The sequence below is a fragment of the Elephas maximus genome, chromosome 23 (genome assembly GCF_024166365.1).
Source record: "Elephas maximus indicus isolate mEleMax1 chromosome 23, mEleMax1 primary haplotype, whole genome shotgun sequence".
NCBI classification, from domain to species: Eukaryota; Metazoa; Chordata; class Mammalia; order Proboscidea; family Elephantidae; genus Elephas; species Elephas maximus.
The window spans coordinates 58,770,212-58,790,180 of record NC_064841.1 but is presented as its reverse complement, the minus strand read 5'-3'; positions in this window follow the sequence as shown (position 1 = coordinate 58,790,180).

The window sequence follows — 19,969 nt, the reverse complement described above, 5'->3', positions numbered from 1 at the left end:
AAGCTATATATTTTTTAATGAGGCATTTGCTAGCTGTTGTTTAAAAAGAGCAATCACTTGTTATTTTTTTCTCAGTCAATGCTTGTTCAGATTTACCTGGCTGTTTATCAGGGAGCTCTGGTGGCGTGATGGTTAAGTGCTAGGCTGCTAACCAAAAGGCTGGCAGTTTGAGCCTACCCAGTGGCTCCACGAGAGAAAGACCTGGCGATCTGCTTCTGTAAAGAATTCAGCTGAGAAAACCTTATGGGGCAGTTTTACTCTGTCACATGGGATTGCTATGAGTTGAGATCAACTCGACAGTGTCTAACAACAACACAACAGCTATTTACCAATTCCTTTGTTCATCATTGTTCCCTCCATTCCATTCCTTCCTGATGGGTTCAGTTTTCTTCTTCCTGGAGTTCCCAGGTATTGTGAATGGATAACACACTCGGCTGCTAACCGAAAGGTTGAAGGTTCGAGTCCACCCAGGGGTGCCTAGGAAGGAAGAAAGACCTGGCTGTCTACTTCCCAAAAACCAGTCACTGAATACACTGAGGAGCACAGTTCTACTCTGTACAACATGGCCATGAGTCAACAGCTACTGGGTTGGTACTGGGTTTCTTCTCTCTGAAGTTTATCTTTTAGCATGGCTTTCACGACAGTGTGAGCGATAAAAATCACCTTAGACGTTGCCTGAAAATGTCTGTGTCTTACCCTCATTTTTGAATTAGAGCTTAGCTGATTGTACAGTCTAAACTGAGAATGATTTTCCTCAACTTATTTGGTTGCTTCCGAGCCTTCCTTACTACGAATGAGAAGTCTGCCCTTTCACAGGTAAACCGTCTTTTCCTTCTGGTGACCTTTAAGCATTTTGTATTTGTCTTTGATATTGTGTAGTTTCATCCCCATGTATCTAAATGTGGGTTTATTTTTGTTCACCCTGCTCTGGACATGTGTTTCTCAACTCTGAAGATTTCTATCTTTTATTAATTCTGGAAGTTCTCCAATCTTATCTCTTTAAAAAATGTCTCCCATTCCTTCAGTTTCTTTTTCTGGAAAATGTATCTAGGCATATAATTGACCTTATTCTGTGCTGCATGACTCTTAGTCTCTCATCTTCCCTACCTTTTTATCTCTTGGTGACAGATTCAAAGCGATTTCCTCAGATTTATCTTTCAGTTTATTAAATTATCTCTTCTATTTTTTACTAAGCTTATTTCACCACTCGTCTGTCAGTTTGTCATGCTGTGAGGACTTGCATGTCACTGTGATGCTGGAAGCTATGCCACCAGTATTCCAAATACCAGCCGGGTCACCTCTGGTGGACAGGTTTCAAGAGAGCTTCTAGGCTAAAACAGACTAGGAAGAAGGGCCTGGTGGGTACTTCTGAAAAACTGGCTCTGCAGGAGGAAGATGTGGCAGTCTGCTTCTGCACAGATTTATGGCCTTGGAACCCCTACGGGGCAGTTCTACTCTGTCACACATGGGGTCACTATGAGTCAGAATCAACTCAACAGCAATGGGTTTTTATGTTTACCTCCAGGTAATCTCTATTCCAGAAAGATACTGAGCAAGTAGAGTTTATCTAGAGGCCAACTACAAAAAAAAAAAAAAAAAAATCTAGACCCTCAAGTTGTGTTAGTGGGGAGAGGTACATTACCCACAGTCCCCCTCCAGTCCAACAGTAGTTGAGATCTGATTGCCACCCCTATGTACTTCAGCACTTTGTAACTAAGTTTAAGTACCAAACCGGTTTCATCACTTTCCTCAACTAGCTCTTCCTGAACCCATATGGTGACCTAAGAAGCAGCCCATTCAGGGACGGGACACAAACACCCCTTGCTAGGAGTAGATGGGAGACACACACAATTAATAAAAGATGTCTTTCCTCTCATGGAGCTCACAGTCTAGTAAGAGAGACAGACATGTAAATGGCCATTTTAAAAAGACAGGGATAATACATAAATGTACAAGTTGTTGGAAGGTAAAATAATGAGGAGTAAAATCACCAATAAAATACATTATGCTTAAGTTGAAAAGCATTTTTGAAATTAGTAGACTTAACAAATAATAGAAAGTAGGCTTTGTGAAGAAGGAAGGAAGGAAAGGAGGAAGTAATGAAGGAAGGAAGAAAGGAAAGAAGGGAAGAAGGATTCTTCTTAGGATTTGTTGTTGTTCTTGTTGTTTCAATGAGGTCATACCAGGGTGGGGTGGATCCTAAACCTAATCACTTCTGAGTTCTAATAGAGCAGAAGAGACATAGAGGTACACAGGGAGAAGACAGACACCATGAGCGGACCCTCTATAAGCCAAGGAACACTAATGAACCAAGGAACACCCGGGCTACTTACTAACAATGAAGAAATCAGCATGGACAAGACCCTGATTTGGAATTTTGTCCCCCAGAACTGAGAGAAAATAAATTTCTCTTCTTTAAAGCCACCCACTTGTGGTATTTGTGTTATAACAGCACGAGGAAGCTGAGACAGTGCTCTGGACTAGACCCACGCGAGGCACATCCTGGAGGACCCAGGGCATTTGGAAAACAGCCTGTAGATCTGGTGAGCCTGGAGCAGGGTGGGTGGAGGGAAGCTGGAGCAGATAGGGCTGAGAGGCCCTTTAACGGCACTCCCTGTTGATTGTCTTGTAAAGATTTCTGGAAGGAACCCATTCTCTTATTTCCTCCATTTGACTTTTTATTTACTACTTAGTGAATTCAGGAGCCCTGGTAGCCTGATTCAATCGCACACAATAACTTAATGAATTAACACATTCGACAAATCTTTATGGACGTCATGCATACATGCATGTGCCTCTGGAGAACTTACTATATGCCAGGCACTGTGCCAAGTGCTTCGCATGTGTTGCTCTATTTAATTCTCACTACAACCCGATGACGCAGGAACCAAGAGAACCACCAACTGACAGATGAGGAAACTAAGCACAAAGTGGTTCAATAGGGTGCCCAAAGTCACATGGCAGGAAGTGGGGGAGCCATGATACAAACCCAGGAAATAGGACCCTTCCCCTCCCTTGCTCCTCTCTCAGTCCCAGTGTCTTCCTCATTCTCCTGACTCCTTCCCCCCTCCCCCTCACTCCTTACTTCCTTTCAGGAAATGAAAAGAATCATCAAACACAATCCCTTCAAATCATCATATGAAAGTGCTACTTGTAAAAAGGCAGCTACAGTGTCACCGGAAAACCTTGAGTTTCAGAGAAAAATGCCACAAAATGAAAGGTATAATAAGGAAAAGAAAATCTAAGCACATGGTAGCTGTGGACGTTTCCTGCTCTCTCTGTCATGATTCGCCTCATTTAGTCCTCTTCCAAGCCAATGCACCTCATCTACCCATCTGTCAGTGGAAGCTTGCGTGTTGCTATGATGCTGAACAGGTTCCAGCGAAGCTTCCAGACTAAAACAGGCTAGGAAGAAAGGCTTGGCAGTCTAGTTCTGAAAATCAGCCAGTGAAAACCCTGTGAGTCACAACATCAGATTTGAAACTGATGATGGGGATGCGGCAGGACCAGGCGGTGTTTCATTCGGCTGTGTGTGGGGTCTCCTTGAGTTGGGGATGACTCGACAGCAGCTAACAGTAATAACCGCCACCTCCCTGAGGGATTATTCTACCCACTGGCCTGGACAGATGATAAGTGATTTGTCCAAGTTTACACAAGTTAGAGGCACAGTCCGGACCAGCTCCCAGTCCCAAGACTGTGCCTACCTAAGGGTCTCACCACATCCCTCCAAGTGTCTCACCGACTAGTTAGCAATCATGTGGGTTGGGTAAGGACAGGAGCATAGTGCATCCTGTAGAGAAAATCTAAGAAGATTTAACCTTCCAGAACCTTGCTTAGTCCAAACAAAAATTGGTTAGTCCAGGAACCCAGAAAAAATAATCCCTGCTATTCACTTTGCCTAGACGGCTTTTCATAGTAACCCTTCCAGGAAAATGAAATTCTTATCTCCTTCTAGAGTTCTGAGCAAGAAATGGTGAGATATAAATTATCTGTATTTCTTACATACTGGCACAGTGATAAAAGTGCTTGACTGCTAACTGAAAGGTCCGTGGTTTAAACCCAGCAGCAGCTCTGAGGGAGAAAGATGTGGCAGTCTGCGTCTGCAAAGATTATAGCCTAGGAAACCCTGTGGGGCAGTTCTACTCTGTCCTAGAGGACCCTTGTGAGTCAGAAATGACTCCACACAAACGGGTTTTTGGTCTTACAAACTAAAGAATTCATGGACTAATACATGATTTCCACTGGAGGCATAGTGGTTAAGTGCAACGGCTGCTAACCAAGATGGTCGGCAGTTCAAATCCGCCAGGAGCTCCTTGGAAATTCTATTGGGCAGTTCTACTCTGTCCTACAGGGTCGCTATGAGTCGGAATCGACTCGACGGCAGTAGGTTTGGTCTTTTTTTGGGGGGGGGTTATGTTCCATAACTACATCAAATCTCTCAGTGTTTTTACAATAATTTTTATCATCCTGAGACCCCAGCCTCCGGGCACCATTGCCACCCCCCAACTTCTAAGTACGGTACCATGAGCCCCTTCTAACCAGTTTCTCTAGATGCTTTTTAGGCAATCGACCAACTTCCTGACCAAGATAAGAAAAACGAGGCCGGGGTCGCAGACAGCAGAACTACCAAACCAAAAAGCAAACCCAGTGCTGTCGAGTTGACTTCGACTCATAGCGACCCTATAGGACAGTTTCCAAGGAGCGCCCTTTGGATTCGAACTGCTGATCCTTTGGTTAGCAACCGTAGCACTCAACCACTACGCCACCACGGTTTCCACAGGACTAGTTTGTAGTGGTTAAGTGCTACGACTGTTAACCAAAGGGCTGGCAGTTCAAATCCGCCAGCCGCTCCTTGGAAACTCTATAGGGCAGTTCTTCTCTGTCCTGTAGGGTCGCTATGAGTCGGAATCGACTCGACAGCACTGGAAAAGTGAAGACCAAAGCTGGCCCGTCTGATATGCACAGAATTACCAGCCCTGTCTTCTGGGTGACCCCAGAACTTTTCTCCTGCCGGGAGGAGCCAAACTTCAGCGGCCCAAGATTGGCGGAAGACTTTCAGAAGCAAAAGGTCCAAGCCTAAGATCCGGTTTGAGAGACCACCACCCACTCGTTTGGACTGAGCAAGCGCAGACGACAGAACCACCCTGGGAACGTCTTCTTCGGGCCAGACCAATCAACGGCCCTGCTGTTTCCTGCCAGGACTCTTTCCCTAATAGTGTTTGGGCCATTGTTCAGGGAGCCATCTTGGCGACGGAAGGCCTGGGGTGGCTCTTCGCACCGCCAGCCAAATAAAGCTGCTTCTTTTGCTTTAGCACATTTCGTGTCTCTGTGGAGCTGAGCAGAGCTAGAACAGTCCAATTACGATCCCCCCCCCCCATAGATCCATAGGTAGAAGCTTCACTGATCAACTGCCTTTGTGATCTGTAGGGTTTTCATTGGCCCTATGACATAAACGGGGATTTTTAACCACTCTCTCTTTTAGATGCCGGAACTCCCTTCCTGTTTTTCTCCAGGTGGGCTTTCTCAACAGTGGTTTCTTTCCATTAATTATTCTCCAATGTGTGAAGAGTCTCCCCTGGTTCTTCCTGGTGAAAACACCACAGCCAAGGCAAAAAGGCTGGATCTATTTTGGGAGAAGTATTAGGAGGAATTGAATGAGTGAATAAAACATGGAATCTGTTCAGCGAGTCGAGGGCAGCCTGCCTAAAATAAAAAAAGAAGCCATAAAATACATCTTTAATGGATTCTGTCACTTGGAAATACTTCTGTGACGGCTCCCTTCGCGCCTCCATCTAAAAAGGTGAACATGAACGATCTTGTCTATGTGCAGCACGGGCACGTAAACACAGTCTGAACCGCAGAAATGGAATGATCACTGAGCGAAGGAGCTCTTCTCCATGAATTTTCTTTAAGCAATAAAGAAAAGTGACAAAAGGGGCAATGGGGACTGCTCCATTTAATGGTGCTTAGAGGCTGTGTGGATGGTGGTGTCATAATTGGATGAGAGACCCCGGCTCCAGCCTTTCTCTGAAATCCATAACCCGGCACCGACAGATAACTGGATCATAAAGCCTGAGGTGTTTAAGAGGGGATAAGCTGGTAATTAAAAGCAGGGCAGTCCAAGACATTATAATAAATTATCCATCTGGAGGGACTTGAGAATAACTTGCTTAAAGGAGAAAGCAGACTGGCTGAAGGTTGGATTCATTTCGAAGCCAGATGATATTCTTTTGCTGAAAAACTCAAAACGGGGAAAAAAAATGTTTCTACCTCAAACTTCCCATAACCTGGGACCAGTCTTACTAAGGCAGCTCCTCAGGCTTGCCCTGCCGCCTTGGAAAGATGTGTTGGTATCGTTGATTACCAGGCGGAAAATAAGGCATGCCATCTTAACCAGTTCCTGTCACGTTGACCTTGACTCATGGCCACCCCAAGTGTGTCAGAGGAGAACTGTGCCCCACAGCGTTTTCAATGGCTGAGTTTTTGGAAGTAGATCGCCAGGCCTTTCTTCCCAGGGGCCTGTGGGTGGACTTGAAGCTCCAACCTTTCAGTTAGCAATCAAGCATGTTAACCATTTGCACCACCCAGGGACTCTGAGAAGATAATGGAGAGAGGAAAAATACTTGAGTGTGTTTGTATAAGCTGGTGTTTCTAAGCTGGGATGCTTCGTGCTGAAGAAGTCAGTCATCTAGGAGCTGTGGATGCTAAAGATTCTTTTCTAGCCCAAGGGATGGATCCTGACTGACAAACATTCGCTTTTGAATAATCTGCCATAGCTTTTCATCTGTAACTGAGTAGCCCACCTTTTTATCTTAAAAGCTCCCATGACTAGACACTGTCTGTACAAACTGACCTCAGAACGCCATGCATACGCAGACACAAAGCAACGTCTCACCCACAGTGCCCTTGAGGACTGCGTCTTCCAGGGGCAGGGTCCGTGCTAGATTGTCATGGCATGGATTTCAGGACATTTGAAGTGAGATGACGAGGAGCCTTTCGGCACAGTGGTTAAAACTCTCGACTGCTAATCAAAAGGTTGGCGGTTGGAACCCACCAGCTGCTCTTCGGGAGAAGGATGTGGCAGTCTCCTTCCATAAAGAAACCCTATGGGGCAGTTCCGTTCTGTTCTGTTGGGTCTCTGTGAGTCAGAATCAACTCCAGAGAGACAGGGTTTTGGTCTAAATATTACCCGGATTTGCAACTAGTATACTAAATAAGCTTCAATCAATTTTTATTATTGGCTTAGTGTGATTTTTGTTTTAACAGGGGTAAGACTGCGTTAATAAAGAAAGGAAACTGAGACCCAAATTGACAGAGTCCTAAAGTGCATAGGAAATGTCACAAAAGTGACTGACCGATGTGGAATGTACCCAGGAATGGATAAACAGAAATAGAGGAGACGCAGCGGAAACACCCATAAACCCATTGCCGTTGAGTTGATTCCAACTCAAAGTGACCCTATAGGACAGAGTAGAACTGCCCCATAGAGTTTCCAAGGAGCTCCTGGCAGATTCAAACTGCTGACCTCTTGGTTAGCAGCCTTAGCACTTAACCACTACACCACCACGGTTTCCAGCAGAAACACAGTGATCATAAAATTATGAAAACGCCTTTTTGTGACAAGACATCTGATAACCGAGCATACGTATAAATTTTACCTGGAAGAATTTAACAGAATCAAAAGTATTGTAGCCTAGGGATCACAATAGAGGGTCCCAGACAGAGTTGGAGAAAAATGTAGAACAAAATTCTAACTCACAAAAAAATATCAGACCTACTGGCCTGACAGAGACTGGAGAAACACTGAGAGGCCTACAGACAGCCTTTTAGCTCAGTAATGAAGTCACTACTGAGATTCACCCTTCAGCCAAAGATTAAACAGGCCCATGAAACAAAACGAGACTAAAGGGGCACACGAGCTCAGGCACAATGACAAGAACGCAGGATGGCACAGGAAAGCTGGTAACAGAGAACCCAAGGTTGAGTTGCAATAGTGAAGGATTCTATGGGGAAAAAATTGAACCAGCCAGGAGGCATCAAAAGAAAACGGAAGGAATACACAGAGTCATTATACCAAAAAGAATTGGTCAAAGTTCAACCATTTCAAAAAGTAGCACACGATCAGGAACCGATGGTACGGAAGGAAGAAGTCCAAGCTGCGCTGAAGGCATTGGCGAAAAACAAGGCTCCAGGAATTGACAGAATATCAATTGAGATGTTTCAACAAATGGATGTAGTGCTGACAGTGCTCACTTGTCTATGCCAAGAAATTTGGAAGACAGCTACCTGGCCAACTGACTGGAAGAGATCCATATTTATGCTTATTTCCAAGAAAGGCGATCCAATTGAATGTGGAAATTATAGAACAATATCATTAATATCACACACAAGTAAAACTTTGCTGAAGATCAAAAGTGGCTACAGCAGTATATTAACAGGGAACTGCTAGAAATTCAGGCCAGATTCAGAAGAGGATGTGGAACTAGGGATATCATTGCTGAAGTCAGATGGATTCTGGCTGAAAGCAGAGAATACCAGAAAGATGTTTACCTGTGTTTTATTGACTATGCAAAGGCATTCAACTGTGTGGATCATAACAAATTACGGATAACATTCCAAAGAATGAGAATTCCAGAACACTTAATTGTGCTCATGAGGAACTTGTACGTAGATCAAGAGGCAGTTGTTCAGACAGAACAAGGGGATACTGAGTGGCTTAAAGTCAGCAAAGGTGTGTACCAAGGTCATATCCTTTCACCATACCTATTCAATCTGTATGCTGAGCAAATAATACGAGAAGCTGGACTATATGAAGAAGAATGGGGCATCAGGATTGGAGGAAGATTGGTTAACAACCTGTGTTATGCAGATGATATAACCTTGCTTGCTGAAAGTGAAGACAACTTGAAGCACTTACTGATGAAGATAAAAAATCACAGCCTTCAGTATGGCTTACATCTCAACATAAAGAAAACAAAAATCCTCACAACTGGACCAATAAGCAACATCATGATAAACGGAGAAAAGATTGAAGTTGTCAAGGATTTCATTTTACTCGGGTCCACAATCAACAGCCATGGAAGCAGCAGTCAAGAAATCAAAAGATGCATTGCATTGGGCAAATCTGCTGCAAAGGTCCTCTTCAAAGTGTTGAAGAGCAAAGATGTCACCCTGAAGACTAAGGTGCGCCTGACCCAAGCCATGGTATTTTCAATCACATCATATGCATGGAAAAGCTGGACGATGAATAAGGAAGACCGTAGAAGAAGTGATACCTTTGAATTCTGTTGGAGAAGAATATTGAATGTACCATGGACTGCCAAAAAAATGAACAAATCTGTCCTGGAAGAATTACAACCAGAATGCTCCTTAGAAGCAAGGGTAGCGCGACTGTGTCTTACATACTTTGGACTTGTCAGGAAGGATCAGTCCCTGGAGAAGGACATCATGCTTGGTAAAGTACAGGGTCATCCAAAACGAGGAAGACCCTTAACAAGATGGATTGACCCAGTGGCTGCAACAATGAGCTCAAGTATAACAACGATGTGAGCATAACACAGGACAGGGCAGTGTTTCATTCTGTGGCATATGGGGTCACTATGAATGAGTGGGAACAGATTCAATGGCACCTAACAATGACAACAACAAAGGTCAAGACGGGAGAGTGTTGACATGTCGTGGGGTTGTTAACCACTGCCACAAAACAGTATGTGTACTAATTGTTTAATGAGAAGCTAGTTCTGTGAACCTTCATCTAAAGTACAAAAAAAAAAAAAAAGGACTGTAGTCTTTGCCTGAGAATGTTACTTCAAACCTTTGGAGTAAATGAGGCATCTTTATTGTGCTAATAACGAATGGGGGCTGGCCAGGCCCCGCTGACCACCTGACAGTTTCAGGAAGGAAAGGAAGTGTAATTCAGTTATGCTAAAGTCAGCCAAATGGTTAATTTTCTACTTTGTATTTCCTTCTTAAAAAATCACTGTAATTAGCTTGAAACGGATCTTCTGTTTTTTCTTTCTGTACAGAAAGTTCTCCCTGCGTGCATGCAGATTAACTGCCCGAATAAACCCAATACGCTTTCATTTCTTTGTGCTTTGGTTGTTTTTGATGCTGAGAGTTGCGTGGGTTTCTCCACTGAACGGGGGATCCCTTTTTCTGGTTCTTTCCACCCTGGGCTTTCCCCTCATCCTCCAGCCCTTGCTGTTGGGTGCTGCCGAGTTGATGTCAACTCAGCGACCTCATACGAACTGCCCCATAGGCATTCCTAGGCTGTAATCTTTAAGAGAGCAGATCACCAGGTCTGTCTTCCGAGGAGCCGCTGGGTGGGTTCAAACTGCTGACCTTTCAGATATTTTGTCCTGATTCCTCTGGCCAGAAAGATGTGATTTCTACTGGAATGCTCAGTAACCCACAGTACCACTCTCTGCCACCTCGTTCAGGGGCTAGATAGAACTCACTTTCAGGGCAAGCTATAAGAAAGACAAACTGAAAAACAGGAAAAGAAAGAAACTCACTCTTTGTGGTCATTAGGCTCTAGAATGCACCGCTTTAGTATCCTTTTCAGAGTCTGAGTCCTCAGTGTTTCTTTTTTGTATTTTGTCCGTCCAGAGTTTTTAGTTGTAATCAGAGGGCAGGATGAGCTCTAGTGGGCTTTGTTACCTTGGCAAAGCTGGAAGCCCCAAAAACACTTTAGAATATTAAAGGCTCTGAGAAGCCTTGTGCTAGTTACCTTGGCATAAGCTCTTTTGTTTCCTTCCCATCTTCTCATTCTCTTGTCCCCATGATCTGTGATGTGGTAAGAACCTGTATTCGTTGGCCTCTGCCTCCCTAATGATTAGCTCTAAGTGTTGAACGTAACTGCTCATACTTAGTCCCTTCACTTGGATCTGACTCTTAATCATTCAGGCTCTATGGGTACGAGACAGGCTGTAGTCCACCATGGCAGGTGGGCATGCAGACCCCATTCCCTCAAGCTGCAAGTCCCCAGGTCTAGCCTGCCAGAGGAGGAGGATGGGCAGGTAGAAGGAGGACCCACTGCGTTCTCCAATATAACTGCAACATCAATTAGAGGACTAATTTCCTTTGGGATCTGTGTCTAGTTCTCAACTGGTTTGAAATCTGGAGGCAAGAAGTAGGAGTGATTAGGCTCACGCAGGATCCCAACAGCCAACATTGTTTTTAGTGGTGAAACTCCAGAGGTTGTTTAGAGGAAAATGGAACAGAGGTGTACCACAGCTATCATGAAGATCACCATGATTGTTGCTATTTACTTAACTCCCACCACATGCCAGGAGTCCCTGGGTGATGCAAACAGTTAATGTACTCAGTGCTAACCAAAAGGTGGTGAGTCCACCCAGGGGCACCTTGGAAGAAAGACCTGGAGATCTACTTCTGAAAAATCAGCCACTAGAAACCCTGTGAAAGGGGCCCTGATGGCACAACAGTTAAGCATTCAGCTGATAACCAAAAGGTTGGTGGTTCAAACCCACCCAGTGGCTCCGAGAGAGAAAGACCTGTGATCTATTTCCATAGAGATTACAGCCTGGAAAACCCTATGGGGCAGTTCTACTCCATCACATGGGGTCACTATGACTCTAAATCAACTTGACAGTACCCAACAACAACAAAAACGAAAACATACATGGAGACATCATGAGTTGAAGTTGGCTTGCGGACAACTGGTTTTACTACATATCAGACATTGTATCTAGGCCTCAGACGCATTTATAAGGAAGGGCTCCTTATCTTCATCTTACATGGAGAAAACTGGCCCCAAGCAGTTCCCTGACTAGGAAGACTCAGAGCTGGAACTTGAACTCAGGTCCCAGGTTTCAAAATCATAGACTTTGTTCCCTGTGTTCCCTGATAGTATATCTATTAATTAACATCATCTGCCCCAGGCAGCATATTATGAAACAGAAATAACAGGTACAAATATTAGAAAAGTAGAAGAAACTATATTTGTGGACAATTTATTTAGATGATAAAAAGCTCAAAATAATTAAATGAAAAATGGTGAGAATTGATATTTAAACCCTTCTTCCCCCTTCTTCACGAGAGACAAAAGGCAAGAAGTAGTAGATGTTATAAGGTTATAAGGTTCCCAGGTTCTAGAGGGAATAAAAAGTATCTTATCATAATCCTCACAAGTTAGACTTTGATCCTCAGAAGGTCATTTAAATTTCTTCTCTTTAAGAGCAGCAGGCAGTCGTATATAAAGATGAGAATCATAGAAAATTTTTCTTTTGGTCTTTTTCATTATGGGGAAGAAATAGCACACCATCTCACCTCAGATCTCTAGATTCACGGTTGTATTTAGTACTTTGTTGTGTTTAGTAAACACAGCCCTCCTGGAACAGTGGTTAAGAGATCCACTGCTAACCCAAACCAAGGTCAGCAGTTCAAATCAACTAGTCATTCCTTGGAAACCCTTTGGGCAGTTCTATTCTATCCTATAGTTACTATGAGTCAGAACTGACTCAATGAGTTTGTTTTTTGTTTTTGTATTTAATATGTTGTTGTTATTAGATGCCATTGAGTTGATTTTGACTCACAGTGACCTCATGTGACAGAGTGGAACAGTCCCATAGGATTTCCTAGGCTATAGCAGATCACCAGGTCTTTCTCCCGCAATACCTTTGAGCCACCAACCTTTTGATTAGCAGCTGAACGCTTAACCGTTGTGGCACCAGGGCTCCTGGAATGTTCAGGGAATCTTCAAATAATAAGGGCTGGGTGAATTAAATTGCTAGCTTCATCTTTCATCTTAAAAAATCTCTGTAAGGGAAGACAAGGATCGTTTCCAGGGCCATTCAGCTCACGTTCTGGAGATTGGTGGTCTGTGTGCAGGTACCTGGCTCATTATTTCAGCAGAATCGGGGGGAGATGTTGCTGTTTATTTGTAAGTGTTGCGTTTTCATTTTGCCTTCTATACCTCTTTATGTTTGCAGTTCCATAAAGCAGGGGCAGGACCCCTGGGTCAGGAAAAAAGGCTACTAAGGGGAAAGAGACAGGAGGGATTCCTGCTAAGAAGATGACGAGGGTGGAAGCTAACCACCCCCGGGCATTCATCATCTAACCTACCCTGCACTGGCCTTCCAGTTGAGTAGTCTGCGTGAATTTTAATTTCAGCCTAAATTCTGAAGAACTCGACTGGGGCCTTGAAAGCTCATAAACATCATCTTTTCTCAGCTGAAATTAGGAAGAAGATAACGCTGCAAAAGAGCTTGTAGGAGGCCCGGGGTGGACGCCAATACTCAGGGTTTCAGTCTGTCTTGAAGTGAACTCTTTCTTTGCCCTCTTGGCTGAACTTGCCCATGTGTGCGATGTGATCAGGAGCTTTTCTGACATGTGGATTTGATTGAGGATGATTTTGTAAGAAGGAAAACAAGGCAAGTTTCATTGAGCTTTATAGGGGAGAAGGAAGTGTGATCAGAATACATGTCACTCATTTATTCAAGAAACGTACACTGATCAGTGGCTATGCAACATGTATTTTGTCAAGCCCTGGGGACACTGGTGACAAGGATATCATGTTGAGCCCACAGTCCAGTGGGGAGGGACAGATAAGTCAGTAGACAACTAAGCTGCCAGTGCCACATGCTGACGCAGAAGGAGGCAGGAAGAGCCAAGGCACACAGTAGGGGAGAGCACTTGGTCTCCCTGGAAAGTTGAGCTGGGTCTTCAAGCAGGAATTTTCAAGGCAGAGAACAGAACCCCAATGCTGGCTGTCTTTTCAGAGGACATTCTGTGTGCTAGACATTTCGTTTACATGGTCTCTAGCCAAGAAAACCCTACGGAGCAGAATTCTACTGTGCACACAGTAGAGTCGCCTTGAGTTGGAATCGACTCATGGCAACCAACGATCTTTTCAGTAACCAGGTTTTTCCAAGAGCACTGGAGGTGGGAAAGTCCCCAAGAATTCCACCCCAGGCCTCGGTCCCCAGTGGGCCACTTGTCCCTCCTCTGTCCCACCACCTCCATTGCTGCACGGTGATGTCATTGAAATCATCTATTTGTGTGTCTTTTTCTCTCCTAAAACTGTAAGCCACTGATGCTTTGGACACCAGGGCCTGGCATAGGGTTGGCATATATAAGGTGTCAATCAATATATTTCATTGTTGAGTCGATTAATATAGTAAAGTAATATATTATGTATATATTATAATACGAAGTAATATATTAATAATGTATATATCACTACAATAAATACCGTTTGGTGCTGTCAAGTTGATTTTGACCCCATGTGATACAGTAGAACCACCTCATAGGGTTTTCTAGGCTATAAATCTTACGGAAAGCAGAATACCAGGCCTTCCTCCTGTGGAGCTGCTGGGTGGGTTTAAACCACCAGCATTTCTGTTAGCAACCGAGTGCTTAATCGTTGCACCACCAGGGCTCGTTATAATCAATATGCTAATATATTAATAATATAGTCAATATATTAGTAAATGACTTTATTGGTGGTAATCAGCATAATATAGTGAGGTACTGTATTATTCTAATAATAACAGTAATAATAATCAGAGATCCAACTCCTGAGAACCCTTACACACCTTCAGGCAGCCGTCCATCACATTTCTTGGCTTTCTGAGTACAAGTTGACTCCTTTTGCTCTCCTGTCTCTCTTCATGGGACAGAGTCCATGCCCCCAGCTTCAGCAGGGGCCAGGTGAATTGTGAGCACTGCCCCCAGCTTTCTCTGGCAGCACCAGCATGGAGGGAGGGAAATCGCAGAGGGAGTGTGTTCAGAGCCATCCTCCCAGCCTAACCTGCTGTCTTTCCTGGAAGAAACCGGAAGTGACCCTTCCCGTTGTCAGGAATCTTCAAGAAGCCCTGGACCCTGTGTTTGAGGAGTTTCATATTTCATGAGGCCAGCCGAGTGGCTGGCTGTTCCCCTCCACCTTAAGGCTGTGTCACAGCTGGTCACCCTGCTTCCTGTTGCCAATTTGGCCACAACCAACATCTGACATTGCATAACGTGTTTGTACATTTACAGCTTAGACTTCTCTGCTCTGCAAATAAACGCTTTTACAATAAAACTGAAATGCCAGAAAAAGGGAGACAACCTACTTTAAGGTTGCTGCTGCCTCCCAGCAAGGGCGTTTAAAAATAAACCCCAGTCTGCCATGTACTCACAACTCGTATTGTGCCGGCTTCATGGCAGACCTGGTGCCAGCCAGGACGCCAGCGCTCAAGGTCCCAGGCCACGTGCGTACATGTGCGCTCGTGTCTGTTACTGAGAAGTTGAAAAATGCTATTCTCAGTAACAGTGCTGGCTTCGGGCTTGAGGTACCACCTCTGCTGATCTCTAAACCAAAAACTGAATCTGTTGCCATGTAGGGTTTCCAAGGCTGCAATCTTTATGGAAGCACATAGCCAGGCCTTTCTCCCACAGAGCTGCCGGGTGGGTTCAAACCACCGACCTTTTGGTTAGCAGCCAAGTACTTTAACCATTGTACCACTGGGGCTCTTTCCAAGCAAATGGTTGGCCCTCTTGAGGAACTAGTTCTATCAGCGTTGTGGCTATGGTGTCAATCCATCGCATTGAGTGTTTGCCTCGTTTTTGCTGACCCTCTACTGTACCAAACACAATATCTTTTTCTTGCAACTGGTGTTTGCTGAAAACAGGTCCAAAGTAAACTAGTCGAAGTCTCACAGTCTTTTCTCCTAAGGAGCATTTTGGCTGCATTTTCTTCTAAAACAGATCCTTAGAGGTAAACTACTCTAATAATTTTTAGTCTGTGCTCATAGATCCCTAGAGATTCTGGAGCAGCTCTTTGGCTCTTCGTTTACCCTGAGGGATTGTGTCTGTTACTCCAAATATTGCCTCTCCTAGGGTCTGTTGCATTTAACTAGGGATCCCACTATGAACTAGGGGAACGGAGTTCTGTAAGCCAGGTGGCCAGAGCAGATCTGGAGGGCAACCAGGGCACAGCACCCATGGAGCATCCTTACCTTGGAACCAAAGAGTCTTTGTGTTGGGGGTTAAGAAACAAGAAAGTAGAGGATATCTTGTCATACCATACCATACTCATTGCCATCGAGTCGATTCCGACTCATAGCGACCCTGTAGGACAGAATAGAACTGCCCCATAGAGTTTCCAAGGAATGCCTGGTGAAGTCAAACTACTGGCCTTTTGGTTAGCAGCCATAGCTCTTAACCACTACCCCACCCAGGTTTCCATATGTTGTCATAGAGGCAGTCAAATTCCAGGAGACTATTGTACCATTTCCTATTTGTAAAGTCAGTTTTAACAAAAACCATGCACGGTGTGTGTGATAATGGGGTACTGAGGTTCAGCAGCCTGTGATTGGGGAATCCCAATAAATATTTTATATCATAGGGCATATAACAAATAGAGGACTTAGAAAGTACATTTAGAAAAGACTTCTTTAAAGATGAAATAGAATAAGTCAAAACAGTCTCCCCCAAGGCAGTGTTGCTGTGGTAGAATTGATTGTAAAAATGGTCCCAGTAGACCCCCTCCCTGTATCCATATCCCCTGTGATATGACTTGGCATAGTCCAAATTTTTTTCTCCCTGTAAGCATGTCCTCTACAATTTGACTTTGCAATCCCAGTCGTGCCCTCTCTGTATCCATGTTCCTGTGATAGGACTTCGCCTGGTCCCAATCATCCCCTGCCTGTATCAATGTCTCTTGTGATATGACATTTTGGGCTCCTGCTCATCCCCTCCCTGTACCCATGTCCCCTGTGATATGATGTTGCATGGTCCCAATCATTCCCGGGTGATACGACTTTGCATGGTCCCAATTGTTCCTTCCCTATATCCATGTCCCCTGTGATATGGCTTCACATGGCCCCGATCATTCAACTCCCTATATCCTTGTCCCCTGTTTAATGATTTTTTCGTGGTTCCAGTCATTGCCCGCCCTGTATCCATGTCCCTTGCAATACGACTTTGCAGATCCTCCTATCAAGAGGTAGAATTTCTTTCCTGGTCACTTGAATCTGGACTAGCTTTTAGGACTTGATTTGGTCAATAGAAAGAGGAAGGATTGATGGTGTGCCAGTTCCCAGCTTTGGCCCCAGGAGGTCTTATTCATCCCCCTTGCTCACTGAGGGCATTGCTAGCTCTGATGAGAAGCAGCCCAGGGCAGCTTGCTGCCTGATGACACACATATGGCCCAGTTAGCACATGAATTAAGTCATCCTAGACCACCTGGCCTGCCCCATTTGACTTGCCAGCCTACCAAAGAAAAAGGAGGAAGCCCTGCCAAGATTGGCAAAGACTGGCCAGACCAGCAGGACTGCCCAGCTGACTTGTACGCTAACAAGCAACAATAAATGTTTCTATTCCCAGCCACTGAGTTTGGGGTGGTACGTTATATATGTGTTGCAGACTAGAACTGCCAACAGTTACATGGAAGAAAGGTCTGGCAATCTGTTTCCATAGAGACAGCCAAGAAAACCCTATGGGGCAGTTCTTGTCTGTAACACATGGGGTCACCATGAACTGGAATCGACTCAACGGCAATAGGTTTTTTTGTTTTGTTTTTTACTTGTTAAAAAGAAGAAGAACCTAAAAAACAGGAGCCAATCCAATATGGCTGGCACATTAAATACTCACTAAAAATAGGTTATACTTTCAAAGTAATTGTTTTAAATGTTCAGGGTCAATTTTTTTTTAAAGGTAGTTTCTTGAAGGTCTTGGTTATATTCTAGGAAAGAGTGTGCCCACAGTGAGTTGGAGAAGGACTACACTTTATCTTAGTTGGCTTTGGCAAAATCAGGGCTTGAGGCCTCTTCCCAGTATCCAAGTATCTTGGTAGGAGTCATGAGAACAGCATTTTCCTACGAGACCCAAAAAAACCCAAACCCACTGGCGTCGAGTCGATTCCGACTCATAGCGACCCTGTAGGACAGCGTAGAACCGCACATAGGGTTTCCAAGGAGCGCCTGGCAGATTCAAACTGCCGACCTTTTGGTTAGAAGCAGTAGCACTTAACCACTATGCCACCAGGGTTTCCTCCTATGAGACAGTTCTCTCAAAATGGATCAGAGCCTGTTATCTATTAATATATACCATTTTTTTTTATTTTGCCCAGTAACCACTTATGTCAATTCAGTTGCGTATTGGGTGAATATAGCAAGAGTTAGACCAGAAAGCCCACTCCACCTCTTGTTTATTAGAAAGAAATTGTATACTCCCGAGGGACCCGCCGAGATAAGGAGTTCCAATTACACAGGAGGGACTGTAGGAGACAGATGTCAACAAAGGTGTTGAAGTTGTAGGAGCTACATAGCTTAAACCTTGTGGGTGGGCGCCCTCGTAGCCCTGCATGAACTTTATTTTTGGCCAGCACATTCTCACTCACTGGAGCTGGTATCAGTTTCACTTAGTGCCCTGCCAGTTCCCTTCCACTTTGGTGCTCACTTTTCCTTGTGCCCTGTCTACTTGGCATCTATGGATCTTTGCTTCGGACAACTGGTGCCCCTGTTTTGTTGATGCTTTAAGCACATGCTTACCTTGCTTATTGGATAATCTGTCCCCGATTGCAGCATCAAGAAAGAAGTGTGTCTTCCTGACCATGCTCTCCATGGGACATCAGTGAGGACATGGTGCCGGACCAGCTGCTCAGCCAGAAGCATGGGCAGCATGGCCTGAAAATGGGCTAGAGAGGCTCGTTCTTCCTGCCTAGGTGAGCATTGCTCCCAGGCTCTATTTACCGAACACTTGCTCTGCACCAGGTTTTATGGATGTTAGTAGCTGCCCCCTCATCTTCTGCATCAGTATACGCACTAGATCTTTCCCTCCAAGCCAGTCTGAGCAAAGAACTCAGCATCACTTTGAGCCCTTCCCACCAAATCCCATCTACCTAAGGCAACGCGAACAGAGATTAAAAAAAAAAAAAAAAAAAGCTTACTGAATATTTCTTAGGGAAGACAAAGGAGGCAGTGACCTCCAATGTCCTAAAACAAAATACTTACAATTCCCCAAAACCAAGTCCAAACCCCAGAGGCCAGGAGCAGGTTGGGGGAGTGGGGAGCTTCTTAGATTCTCTCCCACCCCATTTCCATCACTGGAAAATATGTTGACAAATTTATGTGCCCAGACATTCCTTCTGCTTCACAAGACAGTTAGGCTTCCAGTTAACAAGATGCATTCTCTCTCTTTAGAACATCAACCATCTGTCAGTCTGTCGTACTGTGATGGCTTGTGTGTTGCTATGATGCTGGAAGCTATGCCACTGGTATTTCAAATACTAGCAGAGCCAACCATGGTGGACAGGTTTCATTGAAGTTTCCAGACTAAGACAGACTAGGAAGAAAAACATGGCAATCTGCTTTTAAAAATCAGCCAATGAAAGCCCTGTGGAATTCAGAATATGAAATCTAGAATATTGATTTCAACTCACTTGACTTTGGATGTGTCATCAGGAAGGACCAATCGATGGAGAAGGACATCATTTTTGGTAAAGGTGAGGGCCAGCGAAGGCGAGGGAAACCCTCAATGAGGTGGGTTGACGCAATGGTTGCAACAATGAGCCAACCATCACGAAGATGGTACAACATTGAGCAGAGTTTCATTCTGTTGTGCACAAGGTCACCATGAGTTGGAGTTGACTCAACGACAATTAACAACAGCAACATTCTCTTTAGAAGGCAATTTAGTTGGGCATCGTTTTTCACCCCTGACTACAATGTATTTCTTCTAAATAAATTCAGTGCATTCTCCCCAGCAAGAACAATGGTGATTACAATTTTCTCCATCTTCTTATGTCAGTAAACTGAGGCTCAGGGAAATTTTCCCTAAGGTTTTACGAATCTAAACTAAATTGGATTTGAACTCAGGTCTCGCTCATGTACTCTTAGCCATGCTATTCTGCCTGCCATTTACATCATAAGGAAACATAATGTCCTCCCCTGGCCACAAAGCCACTGGTCTGGGGGGATTACACATGGCCTCCTGTGCGAGGGGACGTTAAGGGGATGTGCCAAACCCA